This window comes from Jaculus jaculus, chromosome 5 (assembly GCF_020740685.1).
Source record: "Jaculus jaculus isolate mJacJac1 chromosome 5, mJacJac1.mat.Y.cur, whole genome shotgun sequence".
Classification (NCBI taxonomy): Eukaryota; Metazoa; Chordata; class Mammalia; order Rodentia; family Dipodidae; genus Jaculus; species Jaculus jaculus.
This window is the reverse complement of record NC_059106.1, coordinates 53975106-54002279: the sequence shown is the minus strand read 5'-3', so window position 1 is coordinate 54002279 and position 27174 is coordinate 53975106. Positions and strand designations below refer to the sequence as shown.

General features: G+C 42.3%; 1 protein-coding gene across 29 annotated transcripts in view; it reads left to right on the top strand.

Moving 5' to 3' along the window:
• The window catches only part of Eif4g3 (eukaryotic translation initiation factor 4 gamma 3), a 312912-nt gene that overhangs the window by 40188 nt on the left and 245550 nt on the right, over window positions 1-27174 (top strand). For all 29 annotated transcript variants that reach the window (XM_045149125.1, XM_012948573.2, XM_045149124.1 and 26 more), the window contains exon 2: window positions 19726-19801. The gene's annotated coding sequence lies outside the window, so the exon portion shown is untranslated. The remainder of the gene's footprint in view (window positions 1-19725; window positions 19802-27174) is intronic.

Here is a 27174-nt window from a genome sequence, read left to right as displayed (position 1 = left end):
ATCAACTATGTTTTTTTTTTCTTTTAAGAGAGAGAGAGAGGGATAGAATTGGCACACCAAGGCCTCAGCCACTGCAGTTGAACTCCAGGTGTTTGTGCTATCTAGTGTGCATGTGTGACCTTGTGCTTGCATCACCTTGTGTGTCTGGTTTACGTGGGATCTGGAGAGTCAAACATGGGTCCTTAGGCTTTGCAGGCAAACGCCTTAACCACAAAGCCATCTCTCCAGTCCATCAACTATGTTCTTGAATGGTCTTCTCTTTACAAAGATGTAAAGTTACTGGGAAATTAGTGGCTTTAATTACTTTTGCCAGGCGCTGTGGCACTTGCCTTTAACCCCAGCATTCCTGAGGCAGAGGTAGGAGGGTTGCCATGAGTTCCAGACAACCCTGAGACTACATAGTGAATTCTAGGTAGGACTAAAAACGAGACCCTACCTTGAAAAAAAAAACACAAAAAAGATTTTTAGCATTAGCGGCTGGGGAGATGGCTCAGTGGCTAGAAGCACATGCTTACAAAGACTGCCAGACCATGTTACACTCCCCAGTACCCACATCAAGCCAGATGGACAATGTGGCATATGTGTCTGGAGCTCTTTTGCTGTCACAAGAGATCCTGGCATACCCATAGACATCATTTGTTCTCTCTCACACCAATGAATGTATTATAGAAAAAGGAATTTTAAAATCAAACGTCTTGCTTCCTACTTTATGTCACTAGCTGCTGATTGTGCCTATCCTTTGCTTTTTTTTTTTTTTTTTAAATTTGTTTTTTTCAGGTAGTCTCACAGGCTGACCTGGAATTAACTCTGTAGTCTCAGGATGGCCTTGAACTCATGGCGATCTTCCTACCTCTGCCTCTTGAGTGCTGGGATTAAAGGCATGTGGCACCATGCCCGGCTTGTTTGCTTTTTTGAAGTAGTGTCTCGCTGTAGTTAAAGCTGACCTAGAACTCACTTTCTAGTCCTAGGCTGGTCATGACCTCACAGTGATCCTCTTACTACTGCCTCCTATGTCCTGGGATGAAAGGTGTGCGCCACTCTGCCCAGCTCCCTGTTTGTATTTTTTGGTAATGTGGAGCATAATCAGTTTGGAAATCAGTTTCTACAATTAATTCCTCAACTTGGATGTTGAAACAGTTAATTTAATCTGAAGGTGATTTTTAGATTTGTTTGGTATTAAAGAAGGATAAGGAGGAAGCCCTTTAGAACAGAGTGATGACTACCATAGTAACCTTACTTTTTTGGTGAACAATTGAGGAAAGGAGCATTTGTTCTCACAGATATGAAGGTCTTTAGTTTGATTAGTTTTAAATATTTGGTTTTATTCTTACCAAAATATGTGGTGTGTGTCCCTGTAGTTCTAGCACTTAGTTAGGGAAGGCAAGGAGCGTTAAGAGCTCAGAGTCACCTTACAACATGCTCCCCCCAGACACAAAATGGCCTGGATATCCATGACCTCACAGTGCCTGACACTACCTACACAAGACCATCATGATAGGAGGAAAAGATTATGACATCAAAATAAAAGAGAGATTGATTAAGAGGGGGAGGGGATATGATGGAGAATGGAGTTTCAAAGGGGAAAATGGGGGGGCATTACCATAGGATATTGTTTATAATCATGGAAGTTGATAATAAAATTAAAATAAAAATTAAAACCCTCCAATATTAACAAAAAAGAAATGAAAAACAAACAAAAAATCCCCAAAAAGTTCAAGTCATTCTTAAGTTTGAAGTCAGCCTGGGCTCTACATGAAACCCTACTCCATACTATTTAACAGTTGAGCAATGTGTTTTGTTGGCAGGCTAGGATAAATGATACTTTAGTACTTCCTTTATGAAAGACTTCAGAAAAATTTAAAAGCTACCACACAGAGATATTAACAAATCTTAGGAGAGACAATTTGACAAGAATTTTTGAAAAATGTGAGTAGAAATTTTGAAAAATTCTAAAGAATTCTGACATTCCTCACGTTTTCCTCAGCCCTTAAAGGCTTCTGAATGTCCCAGAACATGTCCTAAACTTGAGCCTTCTCTGTTTACCCCTGCTCTATCGCACTTTCATCTTGCTCTCATCAGTACCTGACAGAAACAAAGGAGCGAAGATCCATTTTGCTTATGGTGTCAGAGGTTTCCAGGTGAGCCTGGCATTTTTAGCAGGTATGTGCCCAAGGTCACACACCCAATTTTCCAGTCACCTCACCTTTCCCAGTTTGCCACCTCCCAATCTAATTCAGATTTTGAATCTGCCAGTGGATTAAACCATTTATTAGATTGAAGGGACCCTTTGATCTGTGAATCACCCTGAGAGTTGAGATTAATTGGTCTCTCAGGCTTTTCCTCAGTGCAGTCTAGATAAATGTCAGGGAGAACCATCTCCTTGGTTTAGTGGGGCAGCCCCTGCAGAAACATCACAAAGCCTAGACTTTAAATTTCCAACCTAGAGTGTCACGTTTGCTGGCTGTCTGGTATGAGAGCTCATAGTACCCGTGTCATACAGGGGCTCAGACAATAGTCGGTACGCCAAATGAAATACATTTGTTGAAAGCTTTGGCATACATCTTAGATTTGAAAAAAAAAAAAAAAAAGACTTGAGATATTTGAGGGCCATGTAGTTTATTTCTGCTCCCTAAAGTGATCCCAGGCCATCAGAAGTTGTCAGTACCGGGTGTATCACAGCAGTTCCTTCTTATAAAACTCCTTTGTTGGATGTATACTCACTGCCATTGGAAGTCAGACCTCCAATTGTGCTTCTGTACTTTCTTGCTGTCTGTGTGGTAGAGTTGTGCTTAGTTACAATCGTGGAAGGACTTTTGTTTTTCTTTTTGATGTAGCGTTTCACTCTAGTCCAGGCTGACCTGAAATTCACTATGTAGTCTCAGGGTGGCTTCGAACTCAAGGTGAGGTGATCCTCCTACCTCTGTCTCCTGAGTGCTGGCATTAAAGGCCAGCACACCTGGCTGTTGTGGAAAGACTTTTGTCTGCTATTGTTTATGTTCTACTGTTGAAGTCAAATGTCTAGAATAGATCCCATTTCCGCCCTACCTTCACCTTAGTGCCAGGAAAGCTTGAGCCATGTTGTTGGCTAAGTGCTGTGATTACTACACTGTAGATGCTTAGTTCTTCTCTCTCTCTTTCTCTTCCTCCTTCCCTCTTTTCCACCTTTCCAGTTTTCTTGTAACTAAAGTTGGCCTCAAATTGTGATCTTCCTGTCTCAACTTCCTCAGTACCTAGAATTATAGAATTGACTCCTTTTTCCCTCTCATTGTCTTGTCTTATATGTCATTTAAGCCTACCATTGTCTCAGTGGTTGTAGACTAGGGAAGATTAAAATAAATTCATGTGCCGGGCGTGGTGGTGCACGTCTTTAATCCCAGCACTCGGGAGGCAGAGGTAGGAGGATCACCGTGAGTTCAAGGCCACCCTGAGACTACAGAGTGAATTCCAGGTCAGCCTGGACCAGGGTGAGACCCTACCTCGAAAAACAAAAAACAAAAACAACAACAACAAAAAAATATTCATGTTTTTTGAGAATACATAGGTGTTTTACCACCATTAAATAAGTGAGAACAGGCCTGGAGAGATGGCTTAGCAGTTAAGTCACTTGCCTGCTAAGTCTAAGGACCCAGATTCCATTCTCCAGGACCCACATAAGCCAGATGCACATGGTGGCACAATGTTCTGAGTTCATTTGCGGTGGCTAGAAGCCCTGGCATGCTCATTCTCTCTCTTCCTCCCTCTCCCCACCCCACAAAGAAATGACATAAAAATTCTTCTGTTAGCTGGACATGGTGGCACACACCTTTAATCCCAGCACTTGGGAGACAGAGGTAGGATGATTGCCATGAGTTTGAGGCCACCCTGAGACTACACAGTGAATTCCAGGTCAGCCTGAGCTAGAGTGAGATCTTGACTCAAAAACAAACAAACAAACATCCTTCTATTGATTTATCTTAAGAAAAATTTAAATAAATGAGAGAACAGTAAAGATAATGGGGACATCACCTACATAGAAAAGTCCGGCCATTGCATGGAAATGTAGTTTCATTTCTCTCTCTGTAATTTATTTTATTTATTTCATTAGGCAGAGACAGAGACAGATAGAGAGTGCAGGTGCACCAGGGCATGCACTTCAGCCACTGCAAACAAAATCTAGATGCATGCGCCACCTTCTGCATCTGGCTTCCATGAGTCCTGGGGAATTGAACCTGGGTCCTTTGGCTTTGCAGGCAAGTGTCTTAACCACTAAGCCATCTTGCCAGCAATCAGTCAATCAATCAATCTATCTATCTGTCTGTCTGTCTATCAGAGTGAGAGAGAGAGAGAGGGAGAGAGAGAGAGAGAATAGGTACTCCAGGGCCTGTAGCCACTGCAAACAAATTCCAGATGTATGTGCCACTTTGTGCATCTGGTTTACATGGGAACTGGGGAGTTGAACCTGGGTTCTTAGGCTTCATAGGCAAGTGCCTTAACCATTAGGCAATCTCTCCAGCCTGCCCATACACATTCACTCACTCACACTCTCTGTCTTTATTTTATTTTTTAAAATTTTTGTTCATTTTTCTTTATTTGAGTGTGACACAGAGAGAGAGACAGAGACAGAGAGAGAGAATGGGCATGCCAGGGCTTCCAGGCACTGCTAATGAACTCCAGAAATGTGTGCCCCCTTGTACATCTGGCTAACGTGGGTCCTGGGGAATCGAGCCTCGGACCGGTGTCCTTAGGCTTCATAAGCAAGCGCTTAACTGCTAGGCCATCTCTCCAGCCCTATTTTATTTTATTTTGTTTTTTTGAGGTAGGGTCTTACTGTGGCTTAGACTGACCTGGAATTCTCAGGGTGTCCTCAAATGCCTGACAATCCTACCTCTTTCTCCTGAGGGCTGGGATTAAAGGTGTGCACCACCATGCCCAGTTTCTCTCTCTCTCTCTTTATTTTTATTTATTTGTTTATTTATTTATTTTTGGTTTTTCGAGGTAGGGTCTCACTCTGGTCCAGGCTGACCTGGAATTAACTCTGTAGTCTCAGGGTGGCCTTGAACTCACAGCGATTCTCCTACCTCTGCCTCCGGAGTGCTGGGATTAAAGGCATGCGCCACCACGCCCAGCTTCTCTCTTTTTAAATGTTTGTTTATTTATTTGTGAGAGGGAGAGGAGAGAGAGAATGGGTGTGCCAGGGCCTCCTCCTGATGTAAACAAACTCCAGATGTGTGCACTACTTTGTGCATCTGGCTTTAAGTGTGTACTGGGAAATCAAGCCCTGGCTGTTAGGCTTTGCAAGTTAAGTGCTTTTAACTGCTGAGCCATCTCCCTAGCCCATTTGTTTCCTTTTCCTTTTCTTTTCCTTTCCCATTCCCCCCTCTTTTCTTTTGAGATAGGGTCTGTCTCTAGCTCAGGCTGACCTGGAATTCACTATGCAGTCTCAGGGTGGCCTCGAACTCTCAGCAATCCTCTTACCTCTACCTCCCTAGTGCTGGGATTAAAGGTGTGTGCTGTCACACCTGGCTTCTTTTTTAATATTTATTTTTATTGTTTTATTTATTTATTTGAGAGCGACAGACAAAGAGGCAGAGAGAGAGAGAGAATGGGCATGCCAGGGCCTCTAACCACTGCAAAGGAACTCCAGATACATGTGCCCCTTTGTGCATCTGGCTTACGTGGGTCCTGGGGAATCGAGTCTCAAACTGGGGTCCTTAGGCTTCACAGGCAAGCGCTTAACTGCTAAGCCATCTCTCCACCCTTATTTTTAATGACAGAGAGGGGGAGAGACAATTGGTGCACTAGGGCCTCCAGCCACTGCATTTGAACTCCAGATGTGTGTACCACGTGCATCTGGCTTATGTAGGATCTGGTGAGTTGAACATGGGTCCTTAGGCTTCAAAGGCAAACACCTTACCCCTCCTTTCGTTTTTGGAGGGTGTTTATTGTCACTCCCCATCCTTCTTGGGGATTGAACCTGTACCTTTAACATGCTAAGCACATGCTGTACACTACGCTGAAGCTCAGTTGTCTGTGTTTTTCTTTGCATTTTTCAAGGTAGGGTCTTGTTCTAGCCCAGGCTGACCTGGAATTCACTGTGTAGTCTCAGCCTTGAACTCACACAATCCTTCTACCCTGCCCTCTAAGTGCTAGGATCAAGGGCATATGCCACCATGCCTGTTTCCATTTTGCTTTTTTATTTTGAGATAGTCTTGTTAAGTTGCTGAGGCTGGTCTTGAAAACTAATTGTAGCTCAGGCTGGCCTTGATAGCCTCCTGCCCAGGTAAAATACTGTTTTGTTTCACAAGAAGGCGTGGTTTCCAGGCCATTTTGTTTTCCTTTCAAATGAATAGAAGATTATTTTATTTGTAAATTATGGCCAGTAAAAATGAGATTGCACACTGTGTGTGGAGTTGGCTTTGTATTGTCTGTCAGTCTAAAAGAATTGTCGCTCTGAAACCTAAAGCAGGTGGTTTAATTTCTGAGCCTTTTAAACCCCTTCAGTTAGTCAAGCATTCATGTTATATGATTATCTTTCAGAACCTCTTCCAAATTTCCAATTGCATCATTTCATATACATTTCAAATCAAAAGGTGGTGTTCACCAATTTCCAAGTGCTGCAGAAAGCTTTCTAGTTACCAAAACCTAGGTGGCATTTAGAATAAATTTTAATTACTAAGCTGAACTTGTAAACTGATTTATATCTAATACAATTGTGTAAAATCAGTCACATGTTAATAAGATTGTAGCCATGGAGTTAGAATTTATAAATTTCCATTAAGGAAAACATGTATATATAATATAAAATATATTTCAAACAAATCAACATTTGTATTTTGATTCTAAAACTAGGGAAATGAACTTTTTCTTTGTTTATAGTTTCAAAGGAAATGTTTATTTTTTTCTTTTTGTTTGTTTTGTTGAGGTTTAGCCCAGGCTGACCTGGAAATCACTATGTAGTCTCAGGGTTGGAACTCACAGTGATCCTCCTACCTCTGCTGACCTTGAATGCTGAGATTAAATGCTTACATCACCTTGCACAGCTGATTGTAGTTTTTAGTGGGTTGTCAAATTGTTAAAATACGGAAGCTAAGTCAGGCGTGGTGGTGCAGGCCTTTAATCCCAGCACTTGTGAGGCAGAGGTAGGAGGATTCATGTGAGTTCAAGACCACCCTGAATTCCAGATCAACCTGGGCTACAGTGAGACCCTACCTTGAACCTCTCCTGCCCCCTGCAAAAAGCAAAACAAAAAAAACAATGGAAGCTTCTTTTATTCCCTGTATATGAGTTGGTGAACTACTGTCATCAAGACAGTTGTGACCCACACCTTGAGGGTTTACTGTTTTCAGAGCAAGTATAGTGTACTGAGATGTGCATCTGTGTTAAATACATATGAAGTATTTAATAAAAATTTTACCATTAATTTTTTTGTTGTTGTTATTTGTTTTTTTGAGGTAGGATCTCACTCTAGCTCAGGCTGACTTGGAATTCACTCATTGTGATCCTCCTGCTTCTGCCTCCCCAGTGCTGGGATTAAAGGCTAGGGCTACCTTGGTCCGTTAATTTTTTAAGAGAACCTCTATGGTACTGTGGTCTGGCAGAGTGGGGGTGATATCTCCTGTCTTCTCAAGCATAACTGATTTCCTGGAGTCCAAATTATATGACAAAATATTTTATTTCCTCTGTAGCTGAATAAACTAGATTGCAAATATCAGTGTGAAAATCAAATGTAATTCCTGGAGTTTGTTTACTAAACTATGATGTCATCTAAACAGGATTCCCGGAGCCCTTCTTGCTGGTCTGGGTCAATAGACAAAGACCCAGTAAGTGCATGCTTGCTGCAAAGCTTCCCAGTGTCTATGCAACTGAGGAGACATCCCTTAAGGAAGCAGAAATCCCATCCTCCCATTAAAGTATATGCTGGGACCCTGAAAGGACTTGCATTGACTAGAAAGACAAAGGGTGCTTTCATCCTCGGAGGTTAGCAGCCCCGAGCCGGTGTGCAGAGCCTTTGTTAGGACTTGTGCTGGTTCCATTTGCTGGGTGAGCCCCACTTCACTGTTCACGCTGTGTAGCTGTGCTGTATCATGTTGAGAATTTTACCTCCTTACCAGTGCACAGTTGCAGAAGAAAAAAATCCAATTTCCTTTCTTTGTCAGTAGCATGACATTTGTTCCACACATCTTTATGCCATTTTTTTTTTCCCCAAGGTAGGATCTCACTCTAGTCCAGGCTGACTTGGAATTCACTATGTAGTCTCAGGGTGCCCTTGAACTCACGGTGATCCTCCTACCTTTGCCTTCCTGGGATTAAAGGCATGTGCCACCATGCCCAGACTTTATGCCATTTTTTAAACAAATAAAACTAGAATGGGGATATTGTCAGGCAAAACATGGAGCAGATAGTCTAGTAAAAAACTAATAAACCATATAGCTATTTGAATATTCAAAGAAATATTCTATTTCCAGAAGTTTGTAAATTTATAAAATTATAATGTTACTTATATTTTAAAATTATAGAGTATGTGAAGACTATTGAGCATAGTTACTAAATAATGATTATTAACATAATTCATTTGAAAAATCCAATTTCTTGAAATGAAAAATGCATAGTAAAACCTACCTTATTAGTAGCTGGGTCCAGTGCACTGTGCTATCTGAAAGATTAAAATTTTTTTTTGTATTTTTTATAAGAGAGAAAGGGGGAGAGTTGGCATGCCAAGGCCTCCAGCCACTGCAGTTGACTCCAAATGCATGTGCCACCTTTTGCCCATGTGCCACCTTGCATGTTTGTGTCACCTTGTGGGATCTGGAGAGTCAAACACGGGTCCATAGACTTTGTAGGCAAGCGACATAACAGCTCATCCATCTCTCCAGCCCTGTTTTTTTTTTCTTTTAGGTTTTTTGAGGTAGGTCCAGGCTGACCTGGAATTCACTATGTAGCCTCAGGGTGGCCTCAAACTGCCTCTCAAATTCTGGGATTAAAGGAGTGCACCACCATGCTAGATTTTTTTTTTTTTTTTTTTTTTTTTTTTTTTTTTTTTTTTGAGGTAGGGTTTCCCTCTCGCCCAGATTGACTTGGAATTTACTATATAGTCTTGAGGTGGCCTTGGACACATGGTGATCTTCCTACAAGTGCTGGAATTAAAGGCATGTACTACCATGCTTAGTTTAAACTTGTATTCTTTTTTTTTTTTTTTTAGGTAGGGTTTCACTCTGGCTCAGGTTGACCTGAAATTAGAATCTAAACTTATATTTTTATTTATTTATTTATTTATTTATTTTGGTTTTTCGAGGTAGGGTCTTACTCTAGCCCAGGCTGACCTGGAATTCACTATGGAGTCTCAGGGTGGCCTCGAACTCATGGCGATCCTCCTACACTGCCTCCAGAGTGCTGGGATTAAAGGCGTGTGCCATCATGCCCGGCTTCTTATATTCTTATTTAAATAATTTACTTATTGTTTGAAAGAGAAAGAATGGATGCCCCAGGGCCTTTAGTTGCTGCAAACTGCAGATGCATGCACCCCGTTGTGCATCTGGCTTATGTGGGTCCTGGGGAATGGAACTGGGGTCCTTAGGCTTCGCAGGCAAATGCCTTAACTGCTGTTTCACCACCCCTGTTCTTATTTAAAATACACAAAGTTTTCATTTCTCCATGGCTAATTTAATTCATGAGGTTAAAGAATCAACATGTATGTGTCATGTCATATAATATGAAGTGGGGAATTTATTTTTCAGAATATTGTGTATTGCTGGTATGTACATGGCCTTTAATCCCAGCACCCAGGAGACAGAGGTAGGAGGATTGCTGTGAGTTTGAGGCCAGCCTGAGACTACATAGTGAATTCCAGGTCAGCCTTGGCTAGAGCAAGACTCTACCTCACCCCCACCCTGCAGTCAATCAGTTTATCTATCTGTCTGTCTGTTAGCAAACAGAAAGAGCAAGACAGCGAGTGAGTGTGAGGGCGCGTGCATGTATTGCTTTGTGCATCTAGCTTCATGTGGGTAATGGGGAATTGAACCCAAGCTTTGTAAGCAAATACCTTTAACTGCTGAACCATGTCCCCAGACTGAAAATGTACCTTGTTTTTGTTTTTTTCAAGGTAGGGTCTGAACTCTAGCCCAGGCTAATTTGGAATTGGCTATGTACTCTCAGGGTGGCCTTGAATTTACAGCAATCCTCTTCTCCCTCCCAAGTGCTAGGAATAAAAGCATGCGCCACCATGCCTGGCTTCTGAGAATGTACCTTTTTAAGCTTTTATTAAGTTTTTAAAATTTTTTTTTTCATTCTTTTAAAAACTCATTTGATAGAGGGGAGAGAGAGAGAGAATGGGCACGCCAGGGCCTCCAGCCACTGCAAACGAACTCTAGACACATGTGCCACCTTGTGCACCTGGCTAACTTGGGTCCTGGGGAATTGAACCTGTGTCCTTTCGTTTTGTAGTCAAAGGCCTTAACCTCTAAGCCATCCCTCCAGCCCAAGCTTTTACTAATTTTTAAATATATTTGTGTGTGTGTGTGTGTGTGTGTGTGTGTGTGTGTGTATACCAGAGTCTCTTGCGGCCAGACTCATTCCATTTTGTGCATCTCGCTTTACGTGGATGCTGGAGAATTGAACCTGGCCCCCTTATTTTAATTATATATATTTATAAGTATACTTTTATATGCAGGTACGTATGTATGTGTATATGTATGTATGTATGTGTGTGTATATATGTATGTATGAATGTTGTTTTTGAGGTAGGGTTTCACTCTAGCCCACAGCGACCTGGAATTCACTGTGTAGTCTCAGGGTGGCCTTGAACTCATGGCGATCCTCCTACCTGTGCCTCCTGAGTACTGGGATTAAAAGTGTGTGCTCCCACACCTAGCTCTTAATTTTTTATATTATTGTTCTTTTCAGGTAGGGTCTTATTGTAGCCCAGGCTGACCTGGAATTCACCCTGTAGTCTCAGGGTGGTCTAGAACTCACAGTGATCCTTCTAACTTTACCTCTCAAGTACTGGGATTAAAGGCATACACCACCATGCCCAGCCCTTTATGTTTCTTTTTCTTTTTCTTTTCTTTTTTCGAGGTAGGGTGTCATTCTAGCTCAGGCTGACCTGGAATTTACTACATAGTCGTAGGCTGGCCTTGAACTCATGGTGATCCTCCTACCTCTGCCTCCCAAGTGCTGGGATTAAAGGCGTGTGCCACCAACAACGTCCAGTTTATTTATTTTTTAGGCAAGCCCTTTTTATTTTTATGTGAGAGTGAGAGAGAAAATTTGCATGCCAGAGCCTCCAGCCATTGCAATCGAATTCCAGATGTGTGTGCTCCCTTGTGCGCATGTGTGACCTTGTGCACTGTGTCACCTTGTGCATCTGGCTTACATGGGACCTGGAGAGTTGAACATGAGTCTTTAGGCTTTGCAGGTAAGCGCATTAACTGCTAAGCCATCTTGCCAGCCTGATACCTTATTTGACCTTTGTGTTGGAAAGCATTGCTCTTAGAGCTTCTTTGCTGTAATACCTATATGTATGTATGTGTTTGTACATTTGTATGTGTGTGTATGTTGAGACCAGAGGACAACCTCACATATCATCCTCAGGATGGCTGTCCACTTTTTTTGCCAAAGGGTCTTTCATTAGCTTTGACTTCATTTTTGCTAGACTGGTTGCTCAGCAAGTTCAAAGTATCCTACTTGTCTCCACCTCCCAAATCTCAGATTATAGGCACATGCCATCACACCGAGCATTGGTTTTTTTAATTAATTAATTTATTTTTTTTGGTTTTTGGAGGTAGGGTCTCATTCTAGCTCAGGCTGACCTGGATTTCACTATGTAGTCTCAGGGTGGCCTCAAACTCATGGTGATCCTCCTACCTCTGCCTCCCAAGTGCTGGGATTAATGGCATCTGCCACCATGCCCGGCTCTAAATATATTTTTTTTTTGTTGTATTTATTTATTTCAGAGGGAAGGGGGTTAGAGAGAGAAAATAGGCACACCAGGGCCTCCAGTCACTGAGAACAAACTCCAGACACATGTGCCATTTTGTGCATCTGACTAATGTGGGTCTTTGGGAATCAAACCTTTGTCCTTTGGCTTTGCCTTAACCTCTAGGTCATCTGTCCTGCACACACCCAGCATTCTTACCTAGGTTCTGGGATCCTCATGATTTACCAATTGATTCTCTCTGCTCCCTCTAGAGCTCTAACTAGGAGTGGTTTATTATGTCCCTATCATATGCCAGATCTTTTGTTTGTTTGTTTTTCAAGGTAGGGTCTCGTTTTAATCCAGGCTGCTTTGCAGTTCACCTTGTAGTCTCAGGGTGGCCATGAATTTACTGTGATCCTCCTACCTCTGCCTCCTGAGTGCTGGGATTAAAGGTGTGCTCTGCCATGCCCTGCTTGTCAGGTCTTTAAATTGCATTTAACTGTGTGTGAAGAACCATGTGCTTTTAGATAGATGTTAAATTAACTTGCTCTGGCAATCACCAAATAGTAAATGGAAGGACTAGCATGTTTAAATCAAACTTGCCCCCCAGTTAATTGATGGGAGTAGACTGGCCCTAAAGTCTTTGTTACTAGAAGTGTAACAATTCTCTTTGGAATGGCTTGAAATTGCTCTGTTCCAGTTCAGTTCTGGGCTTCAGTGATTTATTGAACAGCTGTAGGTCTTTGAATTGCTGTGCCTAGTTGGTAGGAACATTTCATGCTGGTGGGTGAGGGTCTTAGCAGGATTGGAGATGGAAAGAATAAGGAGTCTTTGTCTTCTCAGTGATTTGAACTGCTCTGATGAGTGAGGGTGTTATGGGAAGGGTTTGCAATGTAAGATCCCAAGGGTAAGGTGAAGAAGGACAATTATCTAACCATGGGCTTTAAGGTTTACAAAGAGCTGTTGCATTGGGAAACAGCAGGAAAAGCTACCATTGCTACTTTAGAGGTTTGCTAAACAGAGACTAATGGAGTGCATTCCATTGTATGTATCAATTTGTCCTCTTTTTTTTCCCAGAAAGAACATTAATGAATAATCATATTTCTTTTCACAAATGTACAGTGGTTCTCTGTCAGTGTGAATGAAAAGCCCTTAGGGCTCTGTCTGATGATCTCATTCCATGACCATTTTTGTGTATTCCTACATAGAAGGCGGGGGAGGGTAGGTCTTTGGTGTCCTTACTTTCATTAAGCAGTATGCTTCTGGCTTTCTCACCTAAATTTCTGTGCTTTGAGGGTGTGGTGGTTTGATTCAGGTGTCTCTCATACAATTACAACTGAACAGGCAGAAGTTTGGAACAGTCAACTTAAGTATTTTGGATGCTTAGGTTTCTCCTAGAGCCTCCTTAGAATCCTCCTGGAGGCAATGTTGCTGTTGTCCATTTTATGTGGGCCAGAAGATGATGTCCACCCTCTGTTCATGCCTTTGTATTTCTCTGCAATCATGGAACTTCCTCTTGAGTCTGTAAGCCAAAATAAACCTGTTTCCCCATAAGGTGCTCTTGGTTGGGTGTTTTCTGCCAGCAGTTTGAACCTGACTACAACAGTAAAGTTGGTACTGAGAAGTGGGATCATTACTGCTGTGTGGCTTTTGATCTTTTGAAGCTGATTTTTGAGAGGAATTTGGAAGGATTTGAAACCTGGGCCTAAGAGATGCCTTGCAGTTCTGTAAGTATAGCTTAAAGGACTATTCTGGTCAGAGTTCAAGACCCGAGTGCAGTAAGAACTATGGACTGTGAGGTTTGGCTTATGAGGGTGAGAAAGAGTTTTGTCTGGACTGGGCTAGAAGCAGTTTGTGTGAGAGGCTTACTGTTAGGCTTGTGCTTTAAAAAAATTTTTTTTTGTTTATTTTATTTATTTATTTGGGAGCTACAGACAGAGAGAAGGAGATGGGGGGGGGGGAAGGATGGCCATGCCAGGGCTTCCAGCCACTGCAAATGAACTCCAGACACGTACGCCCCCTTGTGCATCTGGCTAACATGGGTCCTGGGGAATTGAGCCTTGAACTGGGATCCTTAGGCTTCACAGGCAAGCACTTAACCGCTAAGCCATCTCTGCAGCCCAGGCTTGTGTTTTGAGAACTTGCACAGGGTTGCACTGTGTAGAAACTGGTATGAGCAGAGGGATGTGGCACAGAAAGAAGTATTTGGTTCCAAACTTCTGCCTGTTCAGTTGTAATTGTATGAGAGATTATAACCTTTGAGATTGGGCCAGCTGATCTGCACTGGGACAGCAGGAAGACTGCAGAGTCTTTAGAAGGGTCCTGAACACTAAAAGAGTGACCTGTTCTTCAATGTCTATTGTATTCTCTCTCTGGATTAACAAATTGGTAGTCCACCTAGTATTATGGCGTGTAGCAAATGCAGGATTTGCAACACAGTTTTGTATTTTTGGAAATGGCCATGGATAGTGTGAAGCAGGCTTGTTGGATTACCTGCATGTAGGCCCAATGGAGCCATGCAGATGGACCATGGTTTGCAGTGAAGGCTAGAGAAGAACTTTGGTTGTCATCTATTGCTCATCCATGTGTTTTTTAGACAACCAATGAACCTGGAACTGCCAGTTTTTGGTCAGACTGGCTTATCAGAGAGTCCCAGGGATTCATTGGTCTGCTCCCTGCAGAATTGGTGTTACAGGTGTATCTGGCCATTCCTAGCTGTTCATATGGGAGTTGGGGGTCAAACTCAGGGCAGTTAAGGCCCTCATGTTGTTTGGCAAGGCCTCTTACCTGCTTGAGACATCTACCTGCACAGTCTGTTCACTGTTAACAGCTTCATTATACCATGGCTTTGGGTATGTTGTTTTCACTCACAGCTTAGGGATGAGCTTACAACTTGGGATTTCACACTAAACGTGAGGTCTCCTTTCTCAGTTGTCTGTTGGTTTCCTCTAATCTTTTGCCCATATGAGCTTTTCTTTTCTGGCTGGAAAGGGCATGTGTTGCAATTTTGATCACTTAAGTTAGTGTGCTACTATATAGTTCTTTGAATCCAACTCTCAAGGCAAAGCCTTAGGGGGAAAAAAAAGAATAAAAAAAATAGATTACAGCCACTAATGAAGAGGGCTGTGGGTTGGGGAGGGGCGGTAGTCCCTGACTTACTGTGGGAACATTCACCAAATTTTACCTCCTTTCAGTGATTGAGAGAAAGCTAAGGTACTGACATTAGTCCATCTCATTGGAATGCTTCCATTTTAAAAATAAAAGCACATTTCCTTCAGTGTTTACTGTCTTTTTCTCAGGTAGTTCACCATATAAAGATAGCAGTATTTTATCTATCTATTTAGACACACGTGTGAGTCACGGGTATATGTATGGGTGCCACTAAGCCATGTTCAGGGTACATTTTATATATGAATACAGGTGGTTAATAATTTTTTTATGTTTGTACTCTTCTAGCTATGATTTACTATTGGTGACTCATCTCTCTCTCTCTCTTTTTTAATTTGTTTGAGAGTCAGACAGACAGAGACAGACACACAGAGAGAGTTTGAGTGTGCCAGGGCCTCCTGCTACTGCAATCAAACTCCAGATGCATGAGCCACTTAATGCATCTGGCTTTACATAGGCACCGGAGAATTGAACCCAGTGCTCTCAGGTTTTGCAAGGAAGCCTCTTTTAACTGCTGAGACATCTCTCCAGCCCTAATAAGAAATTTAAAAATACTCTTTCTAACCAGTTGCATGCTAAAATACTGGGTGTACCTTGCCTTTTTTTTTTTTTAATGTTTATTTATTTGACAGAGAAAGAGAGGGCATTCCAGGACCTCCAGCCACTGTTGATGAACTCCAGATGCATGTACCCCCTTGTACATCAGGCTAATGTGGGTCCTGGGGAATCGAACCTGGGTCCTTTGGCTTTGCAGGCAAATGCCTTAACCACTAAGCCATCCCTATAGCTCTCCCTTGCCTTTTACATAGACTATAAATTGAGTTTAAGGAAATACTGGTGATAGCTAAAGTTGTTATAATGAATTAACACAAGTGAAAGTTGCAGCTGTTTAATGAGTTGCACTCAGAGTGGGGTGGGTTACATGGAGGTATAACTGGAACAATGTGTGCTTTTTCTTTAGATTTGACTTTTTTTCTATCCAGCAGTTATTAACGTGAGAGGAAATACTTAATTATATAAAGATTACTGGGAAATTTAGGTTAAAACATTTAAGTCTAAGATTGGTTTTCAAACTGAATTGGGCCAGGCGTGGGTGTGGTGGAACAGATCTGTATGTAACCTTAGCACTCAAGAGGCTGAGGTCAGATCACAAGTTCAAGGCCAACTCAGACTACAAAATGCGACCCTGTCTTACAACTGAAATGAAAAGTCAGCATGGATTGCATTTTTTATTTTTATATTGGGGGGTTTTCAAGGGAGGGTTTTGCTGTAGCCCAGGCTGATCTGGACTTCACTTATGTAGTCTCATGGTGGCTTTGAACTCATGACAATCCTCCTACATCTCCCAACCAAGTGCTGGAAGTAAAGGTGTGTGCTATCATGCCAGACTTGTTTTTTTTTTTTTTTTTTTTTTTTGGTTTTTTGAGGTAGGGTCTCAGGCTGACCTGGAATTAACTCTGTCATCTCAGGGCGGCCTTGAACTCATGGCAATCCTCCTACCTCTGCCTCCCGAGTGCTGGGATTAAAGGCGTGAGCCACCACGCCCGGCCTCAGACTTGTATTTTTAATTTAAAAAATTTTTATTTATCTATTTCAGAGAAGAGACAGGGAGATAGACTGATAGAGATGGGCTATGCCAGGGTCTCTGGCCACTACAAACGAACTCCAGATGTATGTGCCACCTTGTGCTTCTGGGTTAAGTGGGTACTGGGGAATTTGAGCCTGGGTCCTTAGACTTTTTCTCTTTCTTTCTTTCTTTCTTTCTTTCTTTCTTTCTTTCTTTCTTTCTTTCTTTCTTTCTTTTTTGAGGCAAGTGCAACAGACTGGCCTTTTCTTCTTTTATACGAGAGGGGGGGAGGGGGAGGGGGAGTGAGAATATGGGGATCCCAGGGCCTCTTTTTGCTATAGTCAAACTCCAGGTGCACGCACCCCCTTGTGCACATATGCAACATTGTGCGTTTGCATCACTGTGTGTCTAGTTTATATGGACCTGGAGAGTCTAACATGAGCCCTGGGGCTTCATAGGCAAGTGCCTTAACTGCTAAGCTATCACGCCAGCCCTTTAAAATTTTTTTTTAAATATTTATTTGCTAGCAGAGATATAAGAGAGGCAGAGAATGGGTGCGCCAGGGCCTCCAGCTGCTGCAAACTCTAGATTCATGTACCACTCTGTCCATTTGGCTTTACGTGGGTACTGTGGAATCAAACCCAGGTTGTTGGGCTTTGCAGGGAAGCACCACTGAGCCATTTCTCCAGCCCAGCATGTACTTTTTAAATAGATTGTGTTCACTTTCATAGAATTGGTTATTTACAAACAGAATGAATGAGACAAAGATGATAATGGCTTGTAGACAACAGGAATTACCAAACAGAACTATGCAGTAAAGGGAGCTTTTACAGGGCTGGAGAGTTGGCTTAGCGGTTGAGCACTTGCCTGTGAAGCCTAAGGACCCCAGTTCGAGGCTCGGTTCCCCAGGTCCCACGTTAGCCAGATGCACAAGGGGGCGCACGCATCTGGAATTCGTTTGCAGAGGCTGGAAGCCCTGGCGCACCCATTCTCTCTCCCTCTATCTGTCTTTCTCTCTGTGTCTGTTGCTCTCAAATAAATAAATAAATAAATTTTTTTTTTTTTAAAAAAGGAGAGCTTTTACAACCTAAAATAGTACACATTTACACTGTTCATACCATATCTACTTTTCAGTGAGTGAGCCAAAGAAGAATGTACAAAGTGATAATACACACACACACACACACACACACACAGAGATTTGATGGAGAACAAAAATAGAGGAGGAACAGGGGAGATGTCTCAGTGGACACCACTTGCTTGCCACTCAAGCCTGACCCCTTACTTCTTTCTTGAGGCTGGAAGCTATGGAAGGCTTTTGTTGTCCTACCTGCTGGGGAGGAGGGAAGCAAAGGCAGAATTTCTGGGAAATTTGGGCACTCTCAGCAAGTGCAGCTGTCAACAACATCACTAAGAATGATAGACTCTGCCTTAAAAGGAGGTGGGAGTCTAGGACCAAAATCCAAAAGTTGTCCTCTGATCTCCATGCAAGTACACACCATTCATGCATGATTAGACACGTCACACACATACATAGAAGACAGACAGAATTTAAAGGTTCCCAATGCAAAGGTGATACATATTTAAGGAGGTGGAAATGATAATCAACCCAGTGTTCATTACACACTAAACTTGTGCTGAGTTACTATATTGTACCCAACAGTACATACTTCTGTGTCAAATAAAAACCACTCCATGTAAGTGTTATACCTCTATTGACCTGACATAAAATGCCAAGACTTCTGAGGCCAAGTATGCTCTAGTCCACAGGAAAATATTAAATGTCAGACAGCTATTAACAGTGATCTGCTTGGGTCTTTTTCACACACAACCTCCCCACATCCCCACTTCTTTGGCATATATCACTTTGTACATTTGGCTTTATGCAGATACTGGGGTAGCGAACCTGGGTCCTTAGGATTTGCAGGCAAGCCCTTAACAGCTGAGCCATCTCTCCAGCCCCTCATTTTATTTTTTAATTTAATTATAGATGTGCACATGTATAATTTTGTGTGTGTGTGTGTGTGTGTGTGTGTGTGTGTGTGCGCGCGCGCGCATAGGCATGTGTGTGCCCTGGCTGAAGACAAGTTTTGTTCTTTCCTTCCACCTAGTTTTGTAACAGGATAATTAATAGCTAAATAAAACAAATAGGCAGAGGTAGGAGGATTGTCGTGAGTTCGAGGCCACCCTGAGACTACATAGTTAATTCCAGGCCAGCCTGGGTTAGAGTGAGACCTCTCTCTGAAAAGAAAAAATAGGTAACAAAAACAGGGAATAAAATAAAGTTTTTTTCCTCCTGGTCAGCAATTTCTACTTAATGATTTTTATTTATTTATTTTTTGACACAGGGTCTTACTTGTTTATTTCAGCCTGGTCTGGATCTCAGTATGTAGGTCAGGCTAGCCTCCAATTTAAGGTGATCTTCTTCCCTCTCAGCCTCTGGAGTTGTGGGATTGTAGGCATGTGATACCATTCCCATCTAATGAATTGATCTTATGAACTCCAGATCCATGTGCCACTTTGTGTATCTGGCTGTACATGGGGACTGGGGAATTGAACTCTGGGCTGACAGGCTTTACAAACAAGTTCCTTTAACTGCTGAGCCATGTTCCCATCATGAACATACACACACATACAATTTTGTTTTTGTTCTTCAAGGTAGGGTCCAGCCCAGGCTGACCTGGAATTCACTGTGTGGTCTCAGGGTGGCCTTGAACTTTCTCATTGATCCTCCTATCTCTTCCTCCTGAATGCTGGGATTAAAGGTGTGTACCACCATGCTCAGCAATATTTTGTTTTTACTTCACAGTTGTATCTTTGTAGATGCTCATCATGGGCCTAAAATGTGAGGGCTTGTGTAATTGTGCTTGTTTTGAGTTTCTGTGGGATGTTTATCATGGGAGATAATTTTGGAGAAATGGAGCTAATCACATTTGGGAATTTGAAATACTTTACTTTCCAGTTTCTTCAAAGGAATATGTGTATAACTCCATGAATTGGGTAAAAATACTTAGGTCATTGGTAGAGTTTTGTGGCCCTAATTTTGTGTTCCTGCTAAGCAGTTCCATGTTGAGTTCCTCATCCTTAACTCACCCTCTAGAATTCCTAGAGGACCTGTGCAGCAGCCTCTGGAGGATCGCCTTTTCCCTTCCCCGGTCTCCGCGGTCTACAGCACGGTAAGCATCTCCAGGGTGTTTGCCTCTTGGCCACCTGCCTCTGCATGTCAGCACATGGTGTTACTGGCAGTGTTTGCTTGATTAACATCAAGTTGAGGCAGAAGGTCTCAATAGAATTAGAGAGATATGATGTAATCTGGTAAGTACATTTTTTTCTTTTAAATCTAAAACGGGGTGGTTGGTGATAGATCCCCTCTTTCCATGCATAGTCAACTGTGATCTCATTAAGAGTTTTTGAGGGGTAGAGAGGTAGCTCTCTGGTTAAGGTGCTTGCCTGAAAAACCCAATGACCTAGGTTTAATTCCTCAGTACCCACATAAAAGCTAGATGCACAAAATGGCGTATGTGTCTTGAGTTCATTTGCAGTGTTGAGAGGCTCTGGTGCATTCATTCTCTTTCGCACTGTCTCTCTTCTCTCTCTTGCTCTGTTGCAAATAAAATAAAATATTAAATAAAGTATTAAAGATTTTTTTTGGCAGTGATGGGAATTCAACCCAGGCCCTCCTGCATACCAGATACGTAAGCACTCTACCATGGAGCCAAGCCCTGGCTTATGATTCTTTTTGTACATTGAGTTAAATTTTTTTTTCAACCTTTTTGTATTTTTTTTTCTAGGTAGGGTCTAGCTGTAGCCCAAGCTGGCCTGGAATTCACTATGTAGTCTCAGGCTGGCCTTGAACTCTCAGCGATCCTCCTCCCTCAGTTTCCAAAGTGCTGGGATTAATGGCATGAGCCACCACGCTTGGCTTTATTTATTTACTTGAGAGAGTGAGAAAGAGGCAGTTAAAGACAAAGAGACGCCAGGGCCTCTAGCCACTGCAAACGAACTCCAGGTGCATGTGCCCCCTTGTGCATCTGGCTTATGTGGGTCCTAGAGAATTGAGCCAGGATCCTTTGGCTTTCTAGGCCAATATCTTAATCAGTAAGCTATCTTTCCAGGCCCCACACCTGGCTTTTTGGACTTAAAAAAAAGAATATTTATTTTTTTGACAGGAAGGGAGGGTGAGAGAAAATATGTGTGGGCCAGAGCCTCTAGCTACTGCAAACAAGCTCTAGACACATGTGCCACCTTTTGTATCTGGTTTACTTGGGTGCTAGGGAATCAAACCTGGGTCATTATGCTTTACAGAAATGTCTTAAACCATTTTTCCAGTCCTTTAAAAAAACTTGTTTAGGGCTGGAGAGATGGCTTAGCGGTTAAGCGCTTGCCTGTGAAGCCTAAGGACTCCGGTTCGAGGCTCGGTTCCCCAGGTCCCACGTTAGCCAGATGCACAAGGGGGCGCACGCATCTGGAGTTCGTTTGCAGAGGCTGGAAGCCCTGGCGCGCCCATTCTCTCTCTCTCCCTCTATCTGTCTTTCTCTCTATGTCTGTCGCTCTCAAATAAATAAATAATTAATTAAAAAAAACAACAAAAAAAACTTGTTTATTTTTATTTATTTGAGAGTGACAGACAGAGAAAGAGGCAGAGAGAGAATGGGTGCATCAGGTCCTCCAGCCACTGCAAACAAACTCCAGACACCCTTGTGTATCTGGCTTACATGGGTCCTGGGGAATAGAGCCTCGAACCGAGATCCTTTGGCTTCACAGGCATGTGCTTAACCACTGAGCCATCTCTCTGGCCCCCTTTTTAAACTTTCTTTTCCTTTTTAAAACTTTTTTATTGATACTTTTTATATATGTGTATGATACATTTTGATCATAATTCCCTCTGGTTATATTTTCTCCTACTTAACCTCTTTTTTTTTTCCCAACTAGTTCCTTCTTCAATTTTTATGTTCTGTTTTTTGGGGGGCCTTTCTCCCGTCTATGATGGAATGTTGATGGGCCCAATATTGTGCATGTAATGACAGCTGCTATGAGATCATGAATGTAATAACCATATCATATCTGGAGGTATACAATGATTTTAATTTCTGTTGAATAGTTTTCCTTTTCCCTAATTGCAACTAAAATATTCAGAGATATTGCCAGAGTGAACATTGGGGAAATTTAAATCATGTTTTAAATGACTAATTTGAATGTGTAAGTGAAAGGAAATTTTTAAAGAGAATGAAGGTAATAAAGGAGGTGTGTCTTGATGTGGACCTGTGGGAATTTAAGGAACTTGCAGGATTCAAACCTGTCTGTTAATGTGTGAATTCTACATATTGTTTATTCGTGTGCTTTGAAAAAACTTAAGAATCAAGTGAGGGAAGCAAGCCAATAAATAGCTGGCATCTAAAGTAATGATAATAGGGCCGGAGTGATGGCTTAGCAGTTAAGCGCTTGCCTGTGAAGCCTAAGGACCCTGGTTCGAGGCTCGGTTCCCCAGGACCCACGTTAGCCAGATGCACAAGGGGGCGCACATGTCTGGAGTTCGTTTACAGTGGCTGGAGTCCTTGGCGTACCCATTCTCTCGCTCCATCCCTCCTCCTCTCTGTCTGTCTCTCAAAAAAAAAATAAATAAATAAAAAAAATTAAAAAAAATAAAGTGATGATAGTACAGTTGTAACTCCTAGCTTGAGTGTGAATACTTTTTTTGGTGGTGGGTGTTTACAGATTGTAGTCAGTTCCACCACTGAGCTTTATACCCTCGTTTATAGTGAGATATTGCCTCCAAAAAAAAAATAATTAAAACACAATAAATAAGTAAATAAATTAATAACTAGTTTCTGTAGCTACAATGTGGATAGTACACTGTGATGACAGGGTTTGGTAGACCAGAGGCAAAGGACTGTTAAGATGCTACTGTTAGTGGCACAGGCTCAAGATGACTGGTTTGCTTGAAAGTGGTGCAGTAAGGCGGGCGTGGTGGCGCACGCCTTTAATCCCAGCACTCGGGAGGCAGAGGAGGGAGATTGCAGTGAGTTCGAGGCCACCCTGAGATTATGTAGTAAATTCCAGGTCAGCCTGAGCTAGAGTGAGACCCTACCTGGAAAAACAAAACAACAACAACAACAAAAAAACAAAACCAAAACAACAACAACAGAAGACAGTGGTGCAGTAGCCGCATATGCTGTGTGTTTGAATGTATAGTCAGTAGATATGCTGAAGTCTTCAGTGTGGGCTGTCAGAGAAAGAGGAACCCCGCTCTGTGTCTTGGATCTCAGCTTGAACAGATGAGAGAGGATGGTTCTGTCTCATTCACTGTGCAGATGACTGAATCAGGTTCAAGGGTTTTATTGAGAAAAGTCAACTCTGCAAACACTTTTTCCCCCCAGGTAGGGTCTCACTCTAGCACAGGTTGACCTAGAACTCTTTTCTCTAGTCCCAGGCTGGCCTCTGATGTGCCACCATGCCAAACTTCAAACATTATTACTATTTTTAAATTTGAATTTATTTATTTATTTGCAAGGAGAGAGGGAATGGGTACTCCAGGCCACTGCAAACAAACTGTAAGGTTCAGGAGTGACCAAGACCACGGAGACCACTCTGAGGCAATGATGGAAACTTTTATTCGTGGAAAATGCTAGCTGCCAGGACTGACTCTCAAGAGGGGGAGCAGTCAGTTTGGAATTACAGATAGTGGGCTATATAGAGCTGTTCAGTTGGGGGAAGGAAGGAGGAAGTAAAAGAAAGTTTTTTTTTTTTTTTTTTTTTTAGTGGAGATCTAAGATAGCCAGTATGACACCAGACTAGTAACCTGCTGTCTTCACAAATACGGAGGCAGGAAACCTAGACCTGGGGCATTGTTGGGGAAGGAAGGGATGATGGCTGGGTGGTTCCTTGAGGAATGTGGATGACCCACTTTCTTGTGTCTCTATTGCCCTCCTGCTGTCCTCTTTGACTCCATTTTGTGCTGACCTAACACAAACTCCAGTTGCACACACCACTTTGTGTCTGGCTATCTGTGGGTACTAGGAAATTTGAACCCTGGTTGTTAAGCATTGCAAGCCAGGGCCTTAACTGTTGAGCCATTTCTTTTTTTTTTTATTTTTTAATTTAATTTTTATTAGCATTTTCCATGATTATAAAAAAAAAATCCCATGGTAATTCCCTCCCTCCCCTCTCCCCACTTTCCCCTTTGAAATTCCATTCTCCATCATATTACCTCCCCATCACAATCATTGTACTTACATATATACAATATCAACCTATTAAGTACCCTCCTCCCTTCCTTTCTCTTCCCTTTATGTCTCCTTTTTAACTTCTGGCCTCTGCTACTAAGTATTTTCATTCTCACGCAGAAGCCCCGCCATCTGTAGCTAGGACCCACATATGAGAGAGAACATGCGACGCTTGGCTTTCTGGGCCTGGGTTACCTCACTTAGTATAATCCTTTCCAGATCCATCCATTTTTCTGCAAATTTCATAACTTCATTTTTCTTTACCGCTGAGTAGAACTCCATTGTATAAATGTGCCACATCTTCATTATCCACTCATCTGTTGAGGGACATCTAGGCTGGTTCCATTTCCCAGCTATTATAAATTGAGCAGCAATAAACATGGTTGAGCATGTACTTCTAAGGAAATGAGATGAGTCCTTAGGATATATGCCTAGGAGCCCTCCTGTTTCCTTTTGTCTTTTATTTATTTAATTTTAATTTTTAATTTTTTAAAAAAAATTTTGTTTATTTTTATTTATTTAAGAGCCACAGCGAGAGAGAGAGAGGGGGGGGGGGGGAGAATAGACGCACCAGGGCCTTCAGCCACTGCAAACGAACTCCAGACGCATGCGCCCCCTTGTGCATCTGGCTAATGTGGGTCCTGGGGAATCGAGCCTCGTACCAGGGTACTTAGGCTTCACAGGCAAGCGCTTAACTGCTAAGCTATCTCTCCAGCCCTAATTTTTATTTTTAAGATGTGGGTTTGCTGTGTTGCCCAACTTGGTTGTAGGGTTTAAATGATCCTTAGGTCTCTACCTCCCAAGTAGCTTCCTCAGTAGTTTTAGTCTCTTCTTATATTTTATTTTCATTTATTTATTTGAGAGAGAGAAGGAGGCAGAGAGAGAATGGGCATGCCAGGGCATCTAGCCACTGCAGACTGACTCCAGATGCATGCGCCACCTTGTGTGTCTGACTTACATGGGTCCTGGGGAATCAAACCTGGGTCCTTTGGCTTTGTAAGCAAGCACCTTAACCACTAAGCCACCCCTCCAGCCCACAAATTTTTTTTTTAACTGGAAAAAAATATATAACTGGAGAAGAGCTGGGCAGATGGCTTAACGGTTAAGGTATGTGCTTACAAAGCCAAAGGATCCAGGTTCGATTCCTCAGGACCCATGTTAGCCAGACGCACAGGGGCCGCATGCGTCTTGAGTTTGTTTTCAGTGGATGGATGCTCCCATTCTCTCCCTCTCCCTCTGTCAAATAAATAAAAATAAAATAAAATAAATTATTTTGTGAGCCAGGTGTGGTGGCGTATGCCTTTAATTCTAGCAGTTGGGAGCAGAAGTAGGAGGATCGAGTTTGAGGTCACCCTGAAACTACATAGTGAATTCCAGGTCAGCCTGGACTACAGTGAAACCCTACCTCAAAAAAAAAAAAAAATTTTTTTTCCTGTGTGTATATAATTGTCCCAGGGTCTCTTGTCAATACAAATAAATGCCAGCTTCATATTCCACATTTTATGTTTGTCTTTATGTGGGTACTGGGGAATTGAACCTGGGCCAGTAGGCTCTGTAAGCAAACCCCTTGGACTACTACACAGCTCACATATTTAATAATTTTTTTCTTGGTAACTTTTTTCTTTCCACCTTCTTTTATAGCGTGGTACACATTCCTAGGAAATAATGTCTGTGTGCTTTAGTCCTGTAGTACCATGTCAGCCACAGGGTCATGCATGGGCCTCCCTTTGGTGTCTTCATAGTCTGTGTCAGTCACAGTGTCCTGTGCAGAACTCACTTCTCTCGTTTCTTGATTCATTAGCATCATACTTATTTGAGAATGAAAAAGAAGCCAATAAAGAACGGGCATGCCAGGGTCTTCAGCCAGTGTATATGAACTCCAGATACATGTGCCACCTTATGCATCTGGCTTAAATGGGTCCTGGGGACTCAAACCTAGGTCCTTAAGTTTTGCAAGCAAGAGCCTTAACTGCTGAATCATCTCTCCAGCCCCATTAGCATTATTTCTGTGTCACAAAATATAAAGGCTAGCCTTCAGTTCACCTCCTGTGGTTCCAGCATATGGTGCCCATATGTCACTTTTCATTGAGTAGGGGAAATTCCTTGAAAGGCAGTAACACTCCTAGCCAGTTCTTTTTAAATGTCATAATGCTGCTTTTCCCTTTTCTTCTCTTTCTGTTAAAGCAGGGTTTCACTATAGCCCAGGCAGACCTGGAACTTACTCTGTAAGCTAGGCTGGTGCGAAGTCACAGTGATCCTTCTACCTTTACCTCTGAGTGCTGGCATTACAGGCATGTGGCATCATACCTGACTCACATAATAATGCTTTTTTTTTTTGTTTGTTTGTTTCTCAAGGTAGAGTTTTACTAGCCCAGTGGAATATACTGTGTAGTCTCAGACTGATGTCAAACTCACAGCAGTCCTCCTACCTTTACCTTCTGAGTGCTGGGATTAAAGGTGTGCACCACCACATCAGGCCTATTTTATTTATTTATTTATACCTATAGAACAAAATTCAAATCTGATTCCTGGTTACAGGTGTCTTACCATCACACACGGACATGACCCCACTCACAAAGTGTCCTAGGGCAGCAGTCAAAGGCAGTTAATCCTTGCAGTGACAGGACTTTGAGCCTGCTAAGCTAGTATTTTTAATATTCCAGATAATATTGATAATGAAATGAGTGCTGGTGAGATGGCTCAGTGGCTAGGGCACTTGCCTGCAAAGCCTAACAACCCAGGTTCAGTTCCTTAGTACCCATGTAAGGGCATATGTACAAAGTGGCACATTCATCTGGAGTTCATTTACAGTGGCTAGAGGTCCTGGTTTGTCCATCCATTTTCACTCACTTTCTCTACTTATAAATAAATAAATGAATAAATAAGTTAATGGAAAATAACTGACATTATTATAAAAACCACCACTGCATGTGGTGGCTCATGCTGGGTTATAAACCTAGCACTGGCAGGTAGAGGCAGGAGGATCAGGAGTTCATGGTCAGTCATCTTTGGCTACCTAGTTAGTTAAGCGTAGCTTGAGTTATATGAGACATTGCCTCAAGAAACAAACAGAAACAAAAGGAAGGCTGGAGAGATGGCATAGTGGTTAAAGCACTTGCCTTCAAAGCCAAAGGACCTAGGTTTGATTCCCCAGCACCTACATAAGCCAGATGCAGAAGATGGTGCATGCTTCTGGAGTTCGTTTGCAGTGGCTGGATGCCCTGGCGCACCCATTCTGTCTCTCTCCTTCTTTCTCCCTCTCTCTGCCCTTGTCTCTTTCAAATAAATACATTATAAAATAAGTAAATAAAAAGAAAACAACAGGA